This window comes from Ochlerotatus camptorhynchus, unplaced genomic scaffold (assembly GCF_037179485.1).
Source record: "Ochlerotatus camptorhynchus isolate MF236.1 unplaced genomic scaffold, CSIRO-AGI_Acam_v1.1 ptg000062l, whole genome shotgun sequence".
NCBI lineage: Eukaryota > Metazoa > Arthropoda > Insecta > Diptera > Culicidae > Ochlerotatus > Ochlerotatus camptorhynchus.
Genome location: NW_027040552.1, coordinates 699211 through 723191, shown reverse-complemented (window position 1 = coordinate 723191; position 23981 = coordinate 699211). Strand labels below are relative to the sequence as shown.

Here is a 23981-nt window from a genome sequence, read left to right as displayed (position 1 = left end):
TTTTTATTTTTATAATTTATCATATATTCTGTTTGCGCGGAACTATCCATAAAATGTTTTCACAATTTTATAATGTTCATGTATCTTTCCTTACGTTTCCAAAATGTGCACGAACCTCTCGGAACTTTAATGAAGTTTTCGGAAATTCTGTGAGTTCCGAGAAACTCCATTAGAGTTTCAACAATTTCCTTGAAATTACTTGATCTGTCCTGATGTTATCAGAGCTTGCCAAATGTCTCTTAATTCTCCTACAAATGGAACACTCAGTGTTGGCAAAACCACCAATCAAATAAAAAAAAAATCGCTCTCATACGCTCTCAATATCACGCATGATATTGGAACAAAATATCATGCTTGATATTGATTTTATAAGCTCCTTTGATATTGCGAGACTATTCACAACTTGCAACAATCAAGCTGAGAGCTGACTCGGCACAAAAATGATTCCATTGCACATCGTTTTCTTAGAAAGAGAAGGTATAGTTTGCTATCACTTTTTAATCTTCAACGATGGCAGACGCGAAGGGACTGCTGCAAGCCGTTATGGAAGTTTCGGTTGCATTCGGGTGTAAAGCAAAAATCATAAAACTCAATCTTACGACAGTTTGGTGAGATTTGCAGTTGGTGAGTTTTGTTAGCTTGATATTCCGAGCTGCGATATCACAGCTTGCAAAATCAACCACAGATGTTTGCTTGTTGATTTTTGTCTACGAAAATCAAGCGTGATCTTGGGCATTGGTGAGATTTGATTTTATGATATTTTCCCAACACTGGGAACACTCCTAAAAATCATTAAATTTTACTGGAGTTCTTTGAACTTGTGAAGTTTCCAAAACATTTCTGACGTTTGCTTAAGTTCACTGAAGTTCTCTGAACTTTCCTGAAATTCCCGGGTCCTCGAATTTTATCAGAAATTAATGAAACTGTATTTAATGTACAGGAGCTTACCCTTGCAGATCTTGAAACTTACACAAAAACCTGGCCTTTCTGAAGTTTCAGAACTAGTGGATCTATAGTATTTGTTCACTGAATACAAGTATTTCCATTGGCGTAACTACGGGAGTGGGGCTATAACTCCCCATTGTAGGATTAATGTAGAATTGTTACTACAATTACTTAATTTCCATTCACATCAAAAATTTTCGCTAACGGCGCCGGTGGTGTAGTGGTAAGCGTGATTATCTCTCACCCCAGCAGGCCTGGGTTCAATCCCAGTCGGCGCCGCCGGGATGTTCTGAGGCATAACATCTCTGATCACGCCTTCCTTCGGATGGGAAGTAAAGCCGTTGGTCCCCGGTTCATGAGTTGATGGGTCGATAGGTAGGGTCCAGGTGTAGGAGCTTACTTCCTGGCACGTCGGTAGCATTGGTGCTCAGCACGGAAAACAAGATCGACGGAAAAAACAAACCAAAAGAGAAAAAAAAAATTGTTCGCTAATTGCCAAACACGCCGTAATTGCTTGCCACGCCGTCCGAAGCGGAAATGGGCAGAGGCACGACAGCAGCGCTGTTTTATAATTTTTCAGGTTCCAGTACAACCAAGTGGTACTCGATTACGACGACTGGGTTTGGGACAAACGCAGTGGCGTCGCCTTAACCTCAATCTACCTGTGCACCAACTATCAAAACATAAACAATTATCAAAATATTGCTAGCAATGGATAGATATCGAGTTAATTAGAAGATTAAGTGTATTTTTCAACCGATTCGAGTATGAATATGGTATTAAATCTGTTTTTGAAAGTTGGTGCACAGGTAAAAAGTGAGGTTACGCGACGCCACTGTCACAAACGTTTATTTCATGAAAACAGTGATAACATTATCATTATCATTTTCACAGTATTTTTTTTATTGAAAATTGGATAATTATTTATTTTGGCAGATTTGTAGAGTTATTTCCTATCGATTGGCGTATTTGGATTTTAATTTCATCTATAAATGACAAAGTTACAAGCGTTGAAAACCTAACACTATTTCGCCTCACATTTGTTTTTGATTTGCACCCCAGTATAGTCCACAAAGACGTAGTTCCAGGTAAAATTTTTTTTTTTTTCAAAAACTGCTCCAGGCGAGTTAAATTGATCTAGATCAAACTAATTTCCAGACCAGGTCTTTTGAAAAGAAAGTATGCAGATCCATGAAAAATCGCGCATTTTATATAAATTTGAATATTTCAACATTTTTGTACATTTGAGGAACTTTTAAGAGTTCATGCTTACTTACTTACTTATCCTGGTCCGACATCCCTCAGGATTGCACCTGCATCACAATGTTACGCCAATTCACTCGATCCGTGGCAGCTTGTCTCCAATTTCTTGACCGTCCCACACTTCCAACCACCTTGCTCGCTATGGTCCTCTTCGTCTTGCACCGGCCGGATTCGAGGCAAACATCATTTTTGCGGGATTGTTGTCCGGCATTCTTACAACGTGTCCCGCCCGTCGTACCCGTCCAGCTTTCGCAACTTTCTGGATACAGGGATCGCCATAGAGTTGCGCCAGCTCGTGGTTCATCCTTCGCCTCCATACAACGTTCTCACATACCCCGCCAAAGATGGTCCTAAGCGCTCGTCGTTCGAAAACACCCAGTGCTTGCAGGTCCTCCTCGAGCATCGTCCACATCTCGTGTCCGTAGAAAACTACCAGTCTTATCAGCGTCTTGCACATGGTACATTTAGTACGGAGGTGAAGTTTACCCGACCTCAGGGTCTTGTGTAGTCCGTAGTAAACACGACTTCCAGCAATAATACGTCGACGAATTTCTCGGCTGCAGTTGTTATCCGACGTCACCAATGATCCGAGGTATACAAATTCATCCACCACCTCGAACTCATCTCCGTCGATTGTCACGCTTCTGCCTATGCGAGCCCTATCGCGCTCGGTTCCTCCAGCTAACAGATACTTTGTCTTCGACGTGTTCACCTTTAATCCAACCTTCTCTGCTTAACGTTTCAGCCTGGTGTACTGCTCCGCCACGGCCTGAAACGTTCTTCCGACAATATTCACGTCGTCAGCGAAGCAGATGAACTGGCTGGACTTATTGAAAATCGTGCCCCGCATGTTAAAGCCCGCACGTTTCATAACACCTTCTAGCGTAATGTTGAGTTCATGCTAAGTTCTTTATTAATACATTTATTCAGAAACATAAAAATTTAACGAAGCTCAGTACATTGCAGAGGTTTGATAAGGAACAGACCAGTTCTACGCCAATTAGCAAAACAAATTAAAAATGCACTCGACCTTCTCCGATTTGCATGCAACTTTGATATGGGCAATCATTCTCATTTTGACGTAGGAATACGTCTGTAATTTCTATATGGAGGTACACTTTGTGAAAACCGTAAATGGAACATGTCACACAATTATGAAAGATTTTGAACGTTAATACTCAGCTGCCCCTGGACCAATTTCAATAATTTTATCACCAATCGATCAGAAAAATCCATACGCATCTGTTAAAATTATCACCGATTTCATGCGAAAAGCGATTTCCCTACCCCAGATTTCAAAGTTGAATTCCAATCGGTCTCATCGAATGGTGTTTATTCAATCACCGCGTGGGGAGCTAGCTATCAAGGCTGCCCTCAACCGCTGATCGGATTCAGTTCCAATCACTGTGTGTGTTGGTGTCCGGTCGTCGGCATCATTATCATCAGCAGCAGCAGTGCTTTCGGCGCGTGGCTTTGAACATTGTGCTCCACTACACAACGAAAGGCTGCCTGCAAGCAGCGAGCTGCAGCCCACATGAGCATCCATAGAAGGAGGAAGAAGCCGTACCGCTATTGATCGGAATCAGTAGCTCTTCGTGAGTCGCTGCGTGCCATGTATGTCAAGCCCGTCATGCTAAACAGTATAAACAGGGAGAACCCCTCTCAAATTCTTATTCGTACACAAAACACAAGCTCCTGCTGTAAGTAACAAATAATGTAAAATGTGCGTCATCTTGAAAACTGTCGCTTTAATGGCCCTTCGCTCATTTTCAACTTCTATTCAATTTTCATACTGCCGTACTCTAACGGAACTATCCACCTACATTCTTCTAAAGATCATTCTCTAGCTAATAAATCATCACACTAAAGCTTCATGTTAGCATTTCCAACCAACTCTGAAAATCGTTAACTTCGCGTATGAAGTAACATAAAAAACACTTTGAATGTAACAAATAAGATTTATTATATAAGACCACGTAGTCCTACGTCACCATTGCGTACAACCGCATAGGGCTGTCCCTTGTAGTTTTTGAAAAAAATCGGCCATTTTGGATCTTGTATTTTTTCAAAATGGCTTCTTTGGTGCTCATGGTTTTAAGCTTTCTAAAATTTTGCATTTTCCATGAGTTTAAAAAAATATATCTAATCTAATCTAATCTAATACAAACGCAGCCAGTACGAGAAAGCATCCTGGAAAATGATTAGGTTAGATTAGGTCTAATCATTTTTCTTGTCTAATTGATGTTTACAGCAGATCTGAGATATCATATAAACATCAATACGGCCAGGCCTACTGCGGTGTATTTGCCGCAAAGATACCAAACGCTCCGAGTTACTATGTGTAGTTGTGTGTAATGTGTACATATTTTTACAGTATTGAAGAATCATAAAATAATACAATGGAAGGATCTTACCGAATTTTCACCTATGTTGGTAATGATTCTTTGCACGCACGCACGTACTCTTGACTATAAACTGCCCAAGTAACCATAGGCCCAGCTGAACAACGACTATATCAGTGTTTGTATGTTCATCAAATGATAGATTCCTCGAAATTAACTAAACTTATCTTTGTTTGCTTCTTCCGTCATGTTGAATGGATGAACCTTTCAAATCCCCATACTCCAGGCTTTTGACGATCCCCAGTGGCTGCACATTTCGGGAAACTTAGTAGAATAGAACGAAACATTCCTATTGGCAACCCTCTGCTTCGTGCCCCACAAGCCAGCTGCTCATGCTACCTGGCAAGAACTATGAATCTCACTCATCTTGCACACAATTCACACGCGTTTCTGTTAAGCACTTTTCAACATTGACTTAAAAGCTTCACGACACTTTACAAGCATTACAGCATTAAATTAAAAATTGATAAATAAGCGGAAGAAAAACACGCAGCAAAAATTCACACGTCAGTCTTCAAGCGCAGCCTTCTTCGATCTATCTTGAGTTTAAAAAATATATATATGAAAATTTAAGTACATATTTGACTATTCACAAACTTGAACTTTTTAAGATATTTGAGTTTTCAATTAAAAAAAAAATCTTAAAATTAAAAAAAAAATACCGTGCATAATTTTCGCAGAAAGTGTTTCTGTACAACTTTGTCTCTGACGTCATTTCGATCAGAAGTGACGGTTTCGTGTTACAATTTCTTGAAAAAATATCAAAGACGCCACTTTGAAAAAAAAAAAAAAAATACAAGATCCAAAATGGCCGAATTTTTACAAAAATGTGAATTATTGCTCATAAAACACAATAGGCTTTTTTAATGCACCACCAATTAGAGGACGCCAGGCGAGTTCGAGAGGAAACGTCAACCAAACCGTAAACCGTTTGTTTACATCAGAATGAGGATTTTTGTAACGCAAATTAAAGCATTTTTCATTGAACATCTTGCCAAATTCTATCGGTAATTGTCTTACTTTAGATTATCCACCGATCTGAACTGATTTGTACTTCAACTATTCACACACTAGAAATCCGTAAGATCATAACCACTAAGGCACTATTTTAATTTTACATTTTTCTCAACAATAATATTCCTAAGCACCAGCAGGATCCTTGCAAAAACGATGCAGAATTAAATTTTTCGACTTTAGATCAAGTTTTGGAGCATCTCAGATGAATCTATTTAAGAGGGATGGTTAAAAAGTGTGCCACTTCCTATGTCTCACGGCAAAAAATTCTGCTCACAATACTCTTTTCGACGTTCTCCTATTCATCACCAGAGGTTGAATCGATCGCTAAGTTTCTATTAAAAAGGCGTATTATGCAGAGTGTTATGCAAACCGGAGATGTTCAAGTTTTTTCGATGCGTAATTGTTATATATGGGTCATTCCAGCTCAAGTGGTTGATGTCACCGATTTGAGCCAAACTTGGCCAAAACGCTTATTTTGGCATTCTGAAAAAAACACCTTTTTTGATTTTGCTCTAAAGTACCTGGATCCTTCTGGGCTACAACACTGGATTTTCGAGATTTTTAAAAATTTAAACTTTCAGAAGAGATTACTCCACAACCAATTTTCAACAAGAAACTATTGAAAAAGTGGTAAATGTCGATCATTGTCCAAATGCATCGAAATTACTAACAAATCCACCAATTACGTACATGCATATGCTGCTTCCCCAACACAGTCATCAGAGAATCGTTTCTAGACGATACATGACGATGTGGCATTGCTTCTTTCCCAACACTGGCATCAGGAAGTCATTAGTAGACGAAACAAGTTGCAGTGGCATTCGTCTCCGATCTTCGGGTGCCATATTCAGAACCAATGACAACACAAAATGCTCTCCAGAGTTGTAATCTTGTAACCAAACTTTGAAGCAGGGGTGCAAGTTATTTTGATCGATTCTCTTCATCGACTTTCTGTTTCGTTAATAACTCGACGGCAAACACATTCAGTGACACGTTTGTTGTTCTGGATGATAGAAGAGCATAGCAGAAATAGTGGTTAGTGAAGCTATGGTCATCAAAAGAGGAAATCGATGAAGAGAATTGACTTTCTCTCTTCTGCTTTCTTTAGTCGTCGTTATAGCAATGAAAGCTAGCATCGCACTGCTTTGGTTTCATAGGTTACACTTGCTGGATGCAATTCTGCTGTTCGACATTTTCGAAGGACAACCAAAAAACATGAAATTACACTATTTTCTAGGGATGCCTAAAAGTCCTATTATTCGATTACCGATTAATCGTAAAGATTTTTCCAGCTATTCGATTAAATATTTATCGAATTTTCAATTATTTGAACGCGTAACTGACATCCCTTAATATTTCTACTCTAGTACTAATTTATCTGAACAGGCATAGAGAAGAACTATGACGTAAAACAGGATAATAAATTCGCCGAAAAAAGTGTTAAGCGTCTTTCTGCTAAAGACTAAGATTTACCAACTTGTTGAGAGAAGGAGTTTAACGAGAAAAACTAAAAAGGGGAGGAGCTTTAGCTGAGTGGACACTGATATTCTGTGGCCTTCCAAACTGTCGCAGACACCAGTTCAACCCCTGCCCAGCAGCAGATGGACCGAGACTCTTGCGAGTGCCCAATCATTGAACCGAAGAATATGGGATCTCCCAATTTTTTTAAGCCTGTAATACCCTTTTCAGGGCCACCAAAAGAGTTAAATTTCTGAACATGTCTTCGAAAAAATTGCTTTAAATAAATTGTACTACAACTTTGTCGAACACGTGCTGGTCTATCTCAAATAATTAAAAAGTTTATATTTTGAATTCACCATAAGTTTTCCGAATCAAAAGATTAGCTGAAATAAATGGATAATCTTTTCCCAAGACACTATTGACCTGCAACTAGTGGTTCAGACGCAACAATTAATTCCTCCTAAATACGGCTTTTGAACCACTGTTTAGGTTTGTTGTTTTTAAATTTAAGGTTCACCAGATAAAAGATTTCGATTATGTAGATTAAAGATTTTTCCAGCTATTCGGTTAAATATTTATCGAATTTTCAATTATTTAAGCGCGTTACCGACATCCCTTATTATTTCTACTCTAGTACTAATTTATCTGAACAGGCATAGAGAAGAACTATGACGTAAAACAGAATAATAAATTCGCCGAAAAAGTGTTAAGTGTCTTTCTGCTAAAGGCTAAGATTTACCAACTTGTTGAGAGAAGGAGTTTAACGAGAAAAACTAAAAATGGGAGGAGCTTTAGCTGAGTGGACACTGATATTCTGAGGCCTTCCAAACTGTCGCAGACACCAGTTCAACCATTGCCCAGCAGCAGATGGGCCGAGACTCTTGCGAGTGCCCAATCATTGAACCGAAGAATTTGGGATCTCCCAAATTTTTTAAGCCTGTAATACCCTTTTCAGGGCCACCAAAAGAGTTGAATTTCTGAACATGTACCAACTAAAATTCATATCAAAAAGTTCTTTCAGGGCAATCACAGCCATACTAAAGTCATACTACTTAGTCATACAGGGAGAACCCCGCTCAAATCCCTATTCCTACACAAAACTCAAGCTCCTGCTGCAGTTAACAAATAACATTTATTTTATAAGACCACGTAGTCCTGTACGCTGTTTCTTGTAGTGTTTTGGTCAAGAAATCGGTTTGAATTTCTAATGATTTAAATATTTGGCCAAAATTTATACAAATTTGCAGTTGAATTAATGGAAGCCTTTAAATATTTTCAAAACAAATTTATATTTATTAGGTAGACATGATTTATGAAATCGGAATTTTTTTGAATCATTGACCAGGAAAACTGGGAAAATCCTAGAATTTTAAAATGGAAATTCAGCTGCTATCCTGTAATTTGATCATTCCGGTTCTTAGGGATCACCCTAAGTTATTTATTGCAAACCAGTATAGGCGAATCCAATACGCCTTTTCAATAGAAATTAAGCGATCGATTCAACCTCTGGTGGTGAACAGGTGAACGTCAAAAAAAGTGTTGTGAGCAGAAATTTCTACTGTGAGACAGGAAACGGAACACTTTTTTACTTTTCCTGATAAATTGATTTATCAGAGATGCTCCAAAACTTGATCTACAGTTGAAAAATTTAATTCTGTAACGTTTTTGCAAAGATCCTGCTGGTGTTCAGGAATATTTTTGTTGAGAAAAATGGAAAATTAGAAAAGTGCCTTAGTGGCGAGCTTAGTGGTTATGATCTTCCGGATTTCTTGTGTGTGAATAGTTAAGGTACAAATCAGTTCAGATCTGTGGAAAATCGTACAATAAGACAATTACCGATGGAAATTGGCAAGATATTGAATTAAAAATGCTTTAATTTGCGTTGTGAAAAATAGTTATTGTGATGCAAACAAGCGGTTTGGTTGACGTTTCTTCTCGAACTCGCGTGGCGCACTCTACGATGGTGGTACATTAAAAAGGTCTATAGAAACTAAACGATTGAATCAGTCTCTAGCGGTGAATAGGGGAACCCTCAAAAGATTGATGCGGGTGGAAATTTTCAGCGTGAAGCATAGGAAGAGTAAAATATTTTCACCTTTCCTGATTAATTTATCCACCGCAGGTGCTTGAAATCATCATCCACGTGGAATATTTTGTTTTCTGTATCGGGTTTGCAGTGAACCGGCTTGTGCTTCCTTATATTTTTGAAGCGGTGTAAACAAATAGATTGGATGACATTTCCTCTCAAAATCGGCTAGCGCACTCTACATTGATGGTGCACGAAAAGAGCCTATCGAGAATCATTAGAGGTAATTCACTGATTTCTTCGAAAAAGTTGCTTTATATAAATTGTACTACAACTTTGTCGAACATTCTGCTGGTCTAACTCAAATAATTAAAAGGTTTATATTTTGAATTCACCATCAGTCTTCCGAATCAAAAGATTAGCTGAAATAAATTTATGTCTTTTCCCAAGTCACTATTGACCTGCAACTAGTGCAACAATTAATTCCTCCCAAATAAGCCTTTGAACCACTGTTTAGGTGCATTTTGTTTTTTATGGGACCCTTATAGGTTCACTAAACTGAATTTAAGGTTCACCAGATAAAAGATTTCGGTTATGTCGCCACCCTTGTCCGTTGTTTTAAGAAAAATTAATTTGCAAATTTCCCACCACTCCACTTCTACGCACGCCACTGAACATTATTGTATCTCTCGCTCTCTTGTTTGCTGCGCCAAGTACCCCAAAAGCTTCTACTACTCCCTCCCCGCCGCACCCACCCTCCAAATAGCCGGCGCTCACCACCCGCTCGTTGCCTCAGCAGACAACCCGCCGCCCGCCCTTGTCTGTCAGATAGTTATATTATGGTTGATCTACTGCCGACGACGACGGCTCGCTCTGGGTACATACTACTATCAGATACTATTGGAGGCATACTACTAGCAGACAGAGTCTAGAGTCTGCTGTAGTACCGAACCGCGACGGACGGCTTTGATGGGACAGGCGCTGAGCTTCCTACCTACAGCTTTATCTAATCGTCCGACAGTCGCGTTCTTCATCCTCGCTCGATCGCACAAAAATCGCACACCAATCTCATTACCCACACTCTTGCTGCTCATTACCTGAGCACTCTCCTCCCACCACGGCTCACCGATCATTCCGATAAACCGATCGACCCCCGGTCTCTATCAGTGATTGTTCTTTAGGGAGCTTCTTTCATCTGGTTGCTCGTTGTTGTAGTTGGTGTAGTTGTTGTTGTTGTTGCGGCCGTCGCTGTGACGTCGATCCTTTATCCTGAATGGCAGCAGCTCCGACGACGGCTTCGACGACGCACGGTGGGGTTCTTTGGGCTCTCCCGGTGATACGCGTGCGCAGTTAGTCGACATTGACCGGTGCGTTCGGATGTTGTTTTCCCGCGAGGATCTTTCGGAAGTTCTGATTAGAACTTTTCTTTTCTGTGTTTGCATCAAGCGTACAGGTGCTGCAGTGGCGAGTGGTGGTTGTGCATTGTGTGGTGTGCTAAGAAGCAAACAAGGTTGGATCCAGCTTTCGCAAATATTGAATCGAGCCGGTTTCCCAATCGAACGCGCGGCGGAGAAACTCCGTTGGATGTTTGAAGAAGCCTTCTGAAGTGAAGTGAGAATTTGAAGAATGGTGTTTTGAGTGGAAAAGAAGGAAAACTACGGTGGACCTTGTCATGGTCAAGGTGTTGTTGGTGCGCATGTGGCCGGTGGCAGTGGGTGGTGAACGGTTTTTGTTGGAATTTGAGAAAAAATTCTATCGCGAATCGAATGGAGAATTTGATTTTCGCGTGTGTTTGTGATTGAATAGAGGTGAGGAATTTGGACGGTGACACAGAAGATTCAACCCGTGAAGAGGATGTTTGTTGTGTTGTGGGTCGAAAATTTGTTTGCCACTGTAAAAGTTTGAAAAAAGGTGCTAATCTAGCGTATGCCGCGGGTGGTTTGGTCGGTAAACAGTCAGGATGACATTATCGGGTGCTCAAATGGATTGCGGAATGTGTTGAAAGGGGATGTTAAATGGTGGAAAAGTATTGTGCCAGATGGAATAAACAGAAGTGATTTTAAAATGTTTTAGAGTGGTGTTATTAGGAAATGGTTTCGAATTAACAATATTTTGGTGTATTATTTTCAAAACTAAATTCAACTCTCCCTCCCTCTCTCCCTTGAACTCGATCCACTCTCCCAAAGTCGTTGGAATGGATGGCTACTTTTCCCAAACTAATTTATCTTCGTAACTCGATATCCCTAACTTGATGGTTCGTGCAATTCCGAGTGTGGGACAATAACAGAATAAGGAGTTTCTTTTGAAAAGTATAGATTCCTTCAAATGCCAGCTTCTCCCGCAGCGGTCTCAAATAATGTATTACTACTATCGTGTGAACATTGGATTGCATAACATCGTAGTTTGATCATTTTTTTTCTTCTAAAAACATGTTTTTGAAGTGGTAGGAAAATAACCGATATACAGTTACTCAATACCATAGGATTGTAGTTTGAGGTTCCAAATCTGTGTTGATTTGTAACGAGAAACTTGATGCCTTTTGTTTGCAAGTAATTTTATGGCCTAAAAATCACATGTTTATATAAAAAAGAACAGGTAATCTGCTTCACAAAAGGGGTTTTTCATATTTTTGCTGTTATTTCAAACAGACTATGAAAGATTTTAACTATCTGTATAGTGGACTGAGATATATGAATTGATTTCTGGGTGATAGGGGAAATGGCTCTAATGTTGGCCTAAGGATCTAATATTGGGCCCATTGCTAAAAATCTGCTATTTATCAATTTTATCTAGATGAAGGCGTCATTGGGACGGTACTAAAGGGTGTCCACGATGAAATTGCCACACACAAAATTGATTCGCAAAATTCGAGTTTTCATCCGATTTCCATCAAATTTTCATGGATTGAGAAATAACTATTAAACTTCATTTTACCATTTTACTCGTATTTTATTTACAGTCCATACGCAAATACCCGCACCTTGGCCTTAACCCCGGCCATAAGATTCTGCACAACCTGTGAATCAACCATTTTTTGCATGTAAACCCATACTTTCTTCAGTTCCTCGACTGTCTTCACTACCTTAGGTCGTTTAAGAAGGTGCTGCTTCATAATCGCCCAGTACTTCTCGATGGGGCGGAGCTCCGGAGTGTTGGGAGGGTTGAACATTTTCGGCACGAAATTGACCTTATCGTCCGCATACCACTTCAGCACGTCCTTGGAGTAGTGGCATGAGGCCAAATCCGACCAGAAGATTGTTGGGACGTTGTGGGCCTTCAGGAGAGGAAGCAGCCGCTTCTGGAGGCACTCTTTTATGTACACCTGTCCGTTCATCGTGTCCTGGGTCACGAAAGGTGCACTCCGCTTCCCGCACGTGCAGATGGCTTGCCAAACCAGGAATTTCTTCGCAAATTTGGACATCTTCTGAGTGCGGACATGCTCCGGAACGCTGAACTTATCCTTGGCCGTGAAAAACAGGTTGCCGGGGATCTGTTTGAAGTCGGCCTTCACATATGTTTCGTCGTCCATGATGCAGCATTCAACTTTCGTCAGCATGTTGAGGTACAACTTCCTGGCACGGGTTTTGGCGGACTTGTTCTGCTTCTCGTCGCGATTAGGGGCCTTTTGTACCTTGAACGTTCGAAGCCCAGCCTTAGTTTTGGCCTTCTGGACAAAACTTCGGCTTAGGTGCAGCTTCTTAGCCACATCCCTAACGGAGGCGTTCGGATTTCGGTTGAAGGCCCCAACTACGCGGTTGTGATTTTTGGTGTTGTACGGAATACTTTTTCCTTCACTTCTGGGCTTCCGATCGGTGGTCAACCGTTCCTCGAACCACTTAATCACTCGCGACACCGTGGAATTCGCGATTCCCAACGTTTTAGCGATGGAACGATGCGAGAGATCATTGTTCTCGTGATGAATGCGCAAGATTTTATCACGCACGAGCTGTTCTTTCGACTCCATTTCCGCGAGTTTTGATCACAGGACTTTAAAACTTGCAGGATGTAAATAATGCACTATGAACTAAATCCACCCAAATTTTCATTAAATTCTACCCAACGGTTAAAAAGTTAGAGCAATTTCATAGTGTGGCAATTTCATCGTGGACACCCTTTAATGTATATTTTTGGTCGGTATTGAAAATTTAGTCGATTGCTGAATTTATGTATGGGTCCAAATTAGGGGCATTTAGGCCGATATTTCAATTTTATTCAATAAATTTTGAGCAATTAAACTAGCTCAATCCTCTCTGATTCGTTTGAACCCGGTATGGTTTTGAGTATACTAACAAAACCGAACACACGCTCAAACATGGATTCTGATTTGCAAAACCGCATCGGTTGTGATCCGATGTCTGTTATCAGTGCGAAAGGGTATCAAAAATTTTCGGGTATGCGTTAAACCGTTTTGATGTATTCGGCGCACTTATTCCTCATAAGGACACCAAGACGATACAATCTCAACGCGACCTTTATTCAGCGTTATCGGACTTTTCAGAAGTCCAGTTTAAGTTGCAAATATCAATGTTTTTTTATTATTATTTGGAAAGTGTTTCCAGACTTAGGGAATTGATACATTTCTCCCTCAGACATTATGCTGCAGATTTACTTGATAAGCAACATTTACTAAATCTGTTCAGCTTTCAGTATATGCTATCTTTACAAAGACCGGTCACGTCCGGTTTATTTTTAAATATTTATTTCAGTTTACAATGGCAGCATGTATTTCCCTGGAGTTTTCTGTGACGTAGTTTTTGGAGTTAGAGATTTTTGGATTCTAAGTAACGACTGTTGCTCGTTCTCATTGTTCCATACGTGTCAAACATATTCAAATTTCTGAGAGTGCTTGGAATTACAAGAGTTTCAAGAGTTGTTGGACTTGCTATAGAGTGCTAAAATCTCCCAAGTAACATTTTAAGTTTTATGAAATACTACAAAGCAGCTATAAAACAACATTTATAAAACCCTGGTAAAGGCTATTTTGTCATTAATGTATCCACCAAAACCTCATTAAGACTAGAATATGTCTAGTTGGTCCACCCTGAAGAAGGTTCTGGAGGGTGTATTCTCGAAGCTCTTCAAGATTGATTTACTGAAAAAGATTGTATGACGAACGCATTGAGAACCATTTGAAAAAAAAGCTATTTAGCTACAATAAAACCCTTTCTGAGCCATTTTACCTAGCCGCTTGCTAAATCCACTAGGAAAGCATCAATCAAGATAGAAAAGGATTTATGAATCCGATCTTATCAAAATAATTAAAATAGAAACTGATGGTATAAAAATCTTGTTGAATATCCTAATTTATTACAATAGTTCTCATTAAGTGGTCTAGTTTTGAGTGTCTTATGGAATGTTTTGTGAAATGTACGTGAAAACATCGAAAAAAATAAGTCCGCCCTCGTATAACGTCGATTTGACTAATTATTTTACACTGAAAAAAACAAAATTATTTTTCAGATCGAGCTTGGTCGAGATTTTTTTTAATGAATTTCGTATTTAAATGTTTGCTCTTTGCTAAATTTACCAAACTATAGTTATATCCAAGGAAATATAGATTGAAAATCGAAGATTGTAAAAAATAATTGTAACATGACGGTCGCATAAAAGATGATTTCCATGGATCATTTGTGAAAAAGTTGTTTTGCTTTCAAGAAATCCTTAACAAATTCATAAGGTTTTAAAATGGCTTTTATGAAGAAAACTTGCATGCTGAATTGTATTTATCTAAAGCCATTTTGCTCCATCCTTACCCGTTCAGATTTATGGCAGCATTTATGGAGGCAAAGTTGCCTGCAAAAAGTTAAACGTTAAAGTTTGTTTATCTTCGATAGTTGCGCTGTGGGATCCAGGGTTCTTCCAGGTTATTTTCTCCTGATGGATTGGGAGCAGCTAATCAGATAGTTTGCGATACTGTTTGGATGGTAACAGAAGTGCACCCCATCCAACGATACAGGAATGTATGCTTGAATGAAATTTTCGAAGAGTTGATTCTTTCGCCGAATAAAATCGCTGCTATGGATCGGAGTCTAGCTAATCTCCGCCAACTAACAGTTTCAGTGCTTTGCTGTCGGTTGTTATTTCGATTGTCATCTATTCGCAAGATCTGTTTTATGAATTCGAGGGCCACGCTCACTTTACTCGTCTCCGCCAGATGGTCAGTCGTTGATGGTGTGCTGGTTCTTCAAAAGAAGTAAATTTTGCTGGAATCGACTTGAATTTTTTATCCTACTTCGTCTATCGAGATTTCCTTGTCATAAATTTGGCTTTTGTTAACTTTGAGGTACCATCTTTTAAGCTCAATTTTAAACAGAGTATTTGGGGAGTTTATGATGCACTTTAAAAAGCCTTAACTGTACAGAGCCGAGGATTCTTGGTCACTATACAATACATCTTAAAACTAAGCTTCAGTTTCATTTTATGGCAGTTACGCCAACAGGGGTCAGAGCGCTTCCATTGCAGCAATGGACGCAAAATGTGATCAGCACTCACACATTCATCACTAAACGGTTGCTTTCGAAAGTCGACGACGCATCGACCGAAAGAACTGCTGATAAAGAACAATGAAGAGGACCACACAATGGTTGCTGCCGAGAAAACGATCGCTTGGCACACATCGAGAGTGGCCTGCTTTTGTCGACAGCCGAGTGAACACTGGTTTTTATAATGATAAAACACGTTTTTAAAGTTTTTATGAAGGCATTAATAAACAATTGCTAATGACGTTTATGCTTGAATTACAGAGCAGTTTTAAATTTTTTTAAAAACATTACAGTTTTTGACTTTCTTGCCAGACTATAAAAGGTTTTTTAAACACTAAAAAGCTGTATTACTAAGCAGGAATGTTTGGCACTTTGAAATGATGTATTTAAACTAAATAGATTGTTCATTGCCGTTATAAAACCATCATAAATCAAAGTGGATGACAAATCGTTACTGAATGGTTACTTGGGCTGGGAATCTTTTGAAAGTTCTCAGTGTACTGAAGTTTCTAGGATTTTTAAAAGCTACTGAAGCTTCTTGCAGTTCATAATATAGTAATGAACCGATTTTGTCAGCCCCTCCAGACATCAGACTTTACTCTTTCAATAATTTAACACGACCGTTATTCCACACCTTTCTCATTCATCTTTAAGATGGATATTCAAGGTATACTTGGGTGCAATAAGACCACTGAAAAATCGCATAGGCTTCGTGTAATATTCGAAAAAGATTTTCAAAAAGGGGGCAGACAAAATCGGGTCATTACTGTATTCCAGGAGTTATACTTTACATGCATTTGTGGAAGGAATTCACAGTAAACCGGAAGTTATTGATTTTTAGTTAGTTCTAAGAATTTTTAGTGTTCCAGAAGTTGTTGGAGTTCTAAAAGTTTGAGAAGTGCTGAGAGCAGCATTTCTCAATCTCAAGGACCATTAAGGCGTTTCAAGCTTATTAAACGAGTTTTCAGGCTGAATAAGGGGGTTACAAGGTGGCCAGCAAACCGGGAAAACCGGGAATACCGGGAAATATCCGGGAATTTGAAAAGTAACCGGAAAAACCGGGAAAAACCCTGGAATTCAGTGAGAGAATCGGGAAAATGAATTAACCATAATACCATAAGAACAAATATTTACACCAGAATTTCAGAATAAACCATTAAAGCAGAGTGATCTTTTAACAAATGAATGTCTTGCTCTATTTGTTGTATAATTTTCTTCAGTGTCCCGTCTTATCGTTTTTAGAATTTAATCACTCAGCAATATTGGAAATTGATTTTTGTCGTCTCAATTTCAGATGTAAAGTGCATGGTCCTTAATAGAAAATTTTGAAGATGCTGGACTTTGGTAACAAATATTTGTTATAACCGAACTGAATTAATCTTTTTCGGGGTTTTAATTTTTCGTTGTTCAAAATTCTCATGATATCAATTCCAGAATTAACTTCTGAATTATCTTGAAATTGTTCGGAAATAACCTAAAAACACTCCGCGTAATAATTACCGTTTAATTCTTTTTGGAATTTCCTTGCATACCCTTCTAAGAATATAATTAGAATCCTTCTTAGAATTCCCTTGAGCCTATACGGAGGCTTTTATTTCTTTGAAAATCTTTACAAAAAAATATTTTAACTCTATTGAAAACAGCAGAAATCTTTCGATTATTTTACAGAATTTCTTTCTAATTATCAGAAATTTTTTTGCAATAAATTTTGTTGGAGTTCTGTGATAAATCTTTCGCACTAGGGTTGAAATTATTGCCAGAACACTCTTAGAACTCTGTTTCTTGTTGAGTTATGATAATAATTTTCTTGAAATTCTTCTTAAAATCATACATCATACAAATCTCCTCAGAATCACGTAGGGATTTTCCGCAAAGTTTTGTTTTTCACAACTCCTTTTTAAATCTTCTAAAATTACTTAACCATTTAATTCAGAACTTGCATTCTTCTCCACAGAAATCCTTCGAAATTCATCTAACAATTTCTAAGGATTTCATGTCAGAATAATTATGGAAATCTGCTCAAACTTCTCCATCGAAAACTGTGTGGGAGTCCTTCTCAATATTTGTTTGAAATCAACACTTTGAATTCTTTTAAATTTTACTAAAAATTCCAGAGTTTTCCCGCCAGATTATATAGATTGTTATGTAATATTTTATAACCCTTAAAATGCTTCCAAGTCTCAGAGCGTGACAATTATGACTCCACGACTCATATTTTTTTTTTAAATCTGTGATCTTGAATTTTTTTCAAAATCTCACATTTTAATTATTTTTACTCCAAATCTTGCATAACGAAGATTGTTATTAATCAAAAATTTCTAGTGCTAGTTTCAGACTTTACAGAAATTTTAAAGCTCCAGAATCGTGTGAATCTTCTTAAATCACTTTTTTATGTTTTCAGTAAATTCCTTTCAGCACGTTCTTAATTTTTCTTTTTGTTGAAAATGGTTGGTTGGTTGGTTGTCTTTATTAAGGAGATTTTCAGCCAGACACTGGTTCATCTCCGCGTTGTTGAATATTAACAACCGGGATTTTTTTAAGAGTTGAACCGGGAAAACCGGGAAAAATCGGGAATTTCAAAATGAAAATTCACTGGCCACCCTGCGGGTTAAGGCCTTTTTGGCGATTTTAAAGCTATTCCAGGCCATTTTTGTGAGTTAAAGAAATTTTGGTGATTCTAGGATAATTAAGCGAATGTGAGGCCAGTTTTGGCTTATTACATTGTTGAGGATATTTTTGGTTTTTTTAAAGCTTTAAAATCATGCTAATTAGCAGGGTTACTTCCACTCATTTGCATGAAAAATATGTTTTTTTTATCCGAATTATGAAAACATTAGATCTTCCTTCCTTCCTCCACGCATTTCAAGCTTATTGCTTATCGCATATTAGCTTATTGCTTGCTCTCAGCTTAGTGTTCTGGATGCACTTCAACAGTTATTAATTGAGAGCTTGCGATGCGATATAATTATAAATTTACACCCTCTTCTTGTTACTTACAAGTTCAACATATCATTATATCATCTGATGATATCATAATTCCAAAAAAAAAAAACATTTCTTTATAGCAAGTGAGTGGAAGCAACCCTGCTAATTAGACGACGTTATTCGCTTTCAATTCGCTGTCTGCAACGGTTTTGCAACCGAAGAAATGCGGTATCCATTCTGATGTTTGATGATTTGCATTGCCAAAAAAGCGTGGTAGCGGAAATGGATGTAATGTCGGCCTAAATGCCCCTAATTTGGGCCCATATATAAATTCAGCAATCGACTAAATTTTCAATAGCGACCAAAAATATCCATTAGTACCGTCCCAATGACGCGTTCATCTAGATAAAATTGATAAATAGCATATTTTTAGCGATGGGCCCAATCTTAGATCCATAGGCCAACATTAGAGCCATTTCCCCTATCTGTTCTGAGTGCTTTGATTTGCCGATCTATGATTTTTTATGGCAAAAATTTTAGTGGGAAGAAGAGAACTTCAGATTACTTCGGGGAAGTTCAACAAACTTCAGAGAAGCTTTGTTAAGCTCACCTAATCCTTCATACTTCAGAGTACTTCGGGGAAATTCTAAATAATGTAAAAAGTTTGACGAACTTCATAAAAATTATACGAAATGTTGAAAACTTATCCAATAGTCTTTTCTGAAATCATCGATCAGCTGGAAAACCTTTGAATAAGTTTTAATCCACAAGCAAAGTCGTAAAGAATATCTAAAATTCTTCATTTTAATTGCGATCAATTGAAGGTCTTCAGTACTAGTTCAACATGAAGAATTGAAAAACTTCCCTGTGAGCTTTACTGAAATCTTCCACCAGATAATTTTGGGACTTTATTGTTTCCTAATCAGTCATGTTATACCTCAGAACATCCCGGCGGCGCCGACTGGGATTAAAACCAGGCCAGCTAGGGTGAGAGTTAATCGCGCTTACCACTACACCACCGGCGCCACTGATTTTAATTGTTGGACAGTTGTAAACCTTCAAAAGAATACCTGAATTACAAGGTCTTTGCAATAATTTCCAAGCCGCCTGGACATAAAGGAATATATGAGAGCAGAGATTTTAATTTTCGGATAGTTGGATATCGGCAATTATCATACCTGTTCATTATGATGTCTTAAACAAATATCTAGACGAATTTATGGAGAACTCTGATCACCTGAAACTTCGGAATATCTTCTGAGTAACCTGGTATCATGGGAGATTTTCCAAGATTTCAAAATGGCGTCAGGCATGGAATTTCGTTCCCTACACCTCATCTCGATCCTCATCCCATTGTGAGGTATTTCACAGTATATCCCAGTTTTTCTGTAACCGGAAGCCGCCATCTTGGATTTCAAAATAACTCCAGACTTAGATTTCCAGTTCCTACACGTCACCCGATCAACAAAATATCCAAATTGTCGGGTATTTGATAGTTTTTCCAAGTTTTTTTTTTCTGAAACCAGCAATTTGAATTTCAAAATGGTGTCAGACATGAAATTTCGGTCCGTACATGTTTCCCCGATTCCAAAAATACTCATATACTGCGGTATGTATTACCCCTCACCATCCCTCTCCAACGGGGGAGTTTGGTAAAGAGAGATGATCAAACCGATTTGTCTTCCTAAAGTTGTCCTTGCTCGCTTTCTACTCTCTATATGCAATTTTCATACTGCCGTACTCGGACGGAACTATCAATTCTATACTTTCATCTCCTCATCTATCGTATAAAAATTACCACTTTAGTCTGTTATTTGAAATTAGCATCTTCTACTAAGTATTTCCTTGTTTTTATGTATCTGAAAGCCGCCATATTGGATTTCCGGTTCCTACTATAGATACTATAGATTCCATAGATAAGCGGACGTCATCATGGTGTTGTTTGAGGGAGAAGTATTGTAATATTATGAGCACAAAACGCTTTCCACACTCCACATTCTGATTTATTTCGCGGACAACGGAAGAAGGAAAGATAAAGCAAACTATTCCTCGATTTTGAACTTTTACGCACGAAGCAAAACAAAACTGCACAACGAAGAGCTCTATGATTGCATGAACTTTTTTCACGGATGCCAGTAAGATCATTTATTTTTCATGGTTGCCAAAACAACTTTTTGTGCCTCCGCTTATCTATGGAATCTATAGTATCTATAGTTCCTACTCGTTCCTATCTATAATTATCGCAATCAATTGTCATAAAACGCAAAAATTCCTAAAACTGCAGCGTGGATCGACTAACATTTACGCCGTCGGAATGTTTTCTGAAAAACGATCAACACCTTTGTTGTTCATTGTTTTCATTTCTGAAGAAAAAAAAAACGAAATCACCTCCCAGCCAGCACTGTTGTCGCTTGCTCAATTATTCATAATCACATTACCCAACCCGGAGGGGGGGAGGGGGACCATAATTTAAACTCCATCCGACCTTGAACACCCTCGAACGACGTTGATAGTTTTTCCGAACCATAGAAAATCACAGTAATTGCTCTCTATACGGCCCATTATATCGATATCAACACATACCTCCTCGCTTGATGACCGTTTCTATCCATAATAAATGTGTGATATCGTTGTGAACGCGGTCCCAAAAAAATGAAGCACGTACCAACACTCATTTCCAGATCACCAGCGCAGAGAAACAGTCGGTTTAATCACATGTGCGAAAATGACATAAATGAAGAAATGCGCTACGATCCACCGCCGCCCACCCGTGCCACCACCATCGCCGGTGTAGTGAGAGAAAAAGTTCACACCTCGAAAGTGCAACGTCTCTGTTATTGTTGTCGTTGCAGGAAGGGCTCAAGTGTGAGCAGTTGTATTCACTATCTCTCTCCCGGAAAGAGGCTGGAATCGCTGGAAGTGAAGTACTCTGCGTACTTGAGTGTAATGAAGGGGATGTAAATATTTGCAGAGTGCACAAAAGTTCTTGATCGATTAAGTGCTGGTTGTTCTTACGGTTGGCTAGGGAAACAGACTCAACCGTTTCCTGGAAATTATCGATTGTCGAAAAAAAGTCAGTGATCAACCAAGTGCGGTGAAGAATTAGAAGAAGAAGAGTGATTGAAGCAAAAGAATAAAATCGAAATTGCGAAAATTCTATTCAAACGAAAGCAACGACGAAGGGAAGGCATAATTCTACGAACCAATTCCGGGTCCGGGAAGGAGGTTGTTTGGCGGCTGCCTACCCGTGGGTGACAGGAGAAGGCTGAGCCTTGGCGCACTTACCGGCCGTGACCAGCCCGAAGCTGGAGTATTACAGTTACAATGTTGTCAACAATTTGTCCACCACAAGCCATCGACCGGTGGCATCGACGACAGGTAGGTTGATCGGAAAATTGGGTCCTTTTTACCGTTACATATTTTAGTGTTGTGGTTTTGAGATCCTCGATTACCACGAAGGGATCGTTGTTTCTTACTGAGTGGTATTATGTTCCACATTTTTTCATACTATCATATACATTCATTGGGTAGGGATGGGACTATCAGCTGCCTGATTGAAGCGATTTGCATGGGGAGAGTGGAATTTCCAACTCCCTGTTGCTAACATTTCGTGAATTGAAGGTGGGCTCTTTGGGATATCCCCTCGTATGATGGCTTGTTCTGTATCGGGTTGGAACATTTGTATTATTAGAAGGAGATTCTTCTTACCGTGGATCACGCGTAAGTGTCTCTGCTTACGGGTCGACCGTTCGTTTTTGGCCCTTCATATGGTTAGACTTTCAATAGTTTTTGGCATGCAAAATTTGATCATTGTATAACGATTTTGGCATACTTAACCGTTTTTAAAAATAAATTTAAGGCGCATGTGGTCTAGCGGTAAGCTCCTCACCACAATTGGATTAAGTTCAGCCAAGGCCGGTGGATCGCCAAATTTTAAAATTTGTCTTTATTTGGAAGACCTTTAAAATTCTGTTAAGACACGTTTAATCCCGTAAACACTTGAAAGACATTTCACGTTAAGTGGAGAATTTTGAAGACGTGTTGAAATTGGAGAAGACCTCTGTTTTTTTTTTCAAATTTCATGCAAACAAGTGAAGATTTTTGCTGTAGAAATCAAAATTTTTTTCTTAAAATTTGAAGTTTCTTCCTATGTATTTTTTTATAAATTCATATATTTCTCAATGCTCAAATGTAGAAGTTTTACGGAGCCGAACTTCATTTTACTTTTTAGTATGTTTCTTATCACTAGAGTTAGTACAAGAGGGGTCCGAATACTCGTGGCTTACTCGAGATTACGGGCTCCAATCTATTAACAGGCAGGGAAGGGATCCAGGAAAAGGTAAACAAGGATGCGATTGATATTTATTATCTCCACCGCCGTTGAATTGCTGTTTTTCGACGGCTGGCCATGCGAGGCACTGCGGTGACGGAAAGTGCTCTTGATATCTCTTCAAATGACTGATGGTTGTTGATAACAGCAACGAAACACAACAAGCCCAAGCCCCGACAGGAACAGTTTCTTCTTAATGTCGATTATGAATAATTTCTACAGGGCTTTACTGAAATCTTCAATAACCTGGAGGTTTTCTTTGATTACTTACTGATTAACTTCACGTTTTGCAAGAATATCTGAACGACGACAGTTTAATTTAGTCTTGGAAAAATATACAGAAAACTTTTCTAAAACCTTCGTCTACCTGGAGATTTTTTGAATTCATCCCGAGCAACCGGCCGTCAAGGGAGAATATCTTAGGGAATATCCAATAATTTCCCAAAGTTCTAGTTAAATTTCCGCAACTTATACGAAGTTCCCTGAACTTCTTAACATTTCCATATTTATTTTCCAAGCTGAGCAGTTCCACACCAAATGACGATTAGGAAAAACTTGATTTTCATCGATTTGCATAAAACTTTGCATAATTGTTTGTTATGCATGTTCACATGTATGCTACAATTCCGCCATTTTTGACCTTGTAAAATTTTAAAAATGGCGTCTTTGAAATTTTTCAAAATATTGTGGCACGAAAACGTCACTTCTGATCAATGGACGTTTGATATAAAGTTTTAGAGACAAATTATGTTTTCCTGGCACGTCAAGACATAAAAACCCTTATTTTCGCCCCAAACTACCAGAATATGATTCGTGTCGTAAACAAGCACATCCCAAGTAACAATTTAGGTTTTATGAGGGTTCTGTAGACCATGATTTAGGCTTGTAGAATGCTATAAAACCGCGATAAAACTTGCAATGTTGCTTGGGATAGGCATTCAAATCCTCATAAAAAAGCTCTGTATTAAATTAAGTTGAATTAAATTAAAATAATGGTATATTTTTTCAAAAAAAGCAATTCATGTTGGCAGGAGATGTAGCTATTTGAATAGCTATAACTTTTTTTTAGATACATTGTAGCAGCGTATTTCCTTAGACGTGCAGGGTTGTCACGACAACGCGGATTTCGC

General features: G+C 38.6%; 1 protein-coding gene and 1 long non-coding RNA gene across 3 annotated transcripts in view; both read left to right on the top strand.

Annotated features, from left to right (window-relative positions):
• LOC135696869 (T-box protein H15) overlaps positions 1–23981 on the top strand; it is a 433864-nt gene that overhangs the window by 79293 nt on the left and 330590 nt on the right. The gene's annotated exons all lie outside the window — the stretch shown is intronic.
• On the top strand, positions 9986–21551 carry LOC135696884 (uncharacterized). Its single transcript, XR_010517407.1, has 2 exons — positions 9986–10725; positions 21374–21551. It is a non-coding gene; the product is annotated as an uncharacterized LOC135696884 (long non-coding RNA).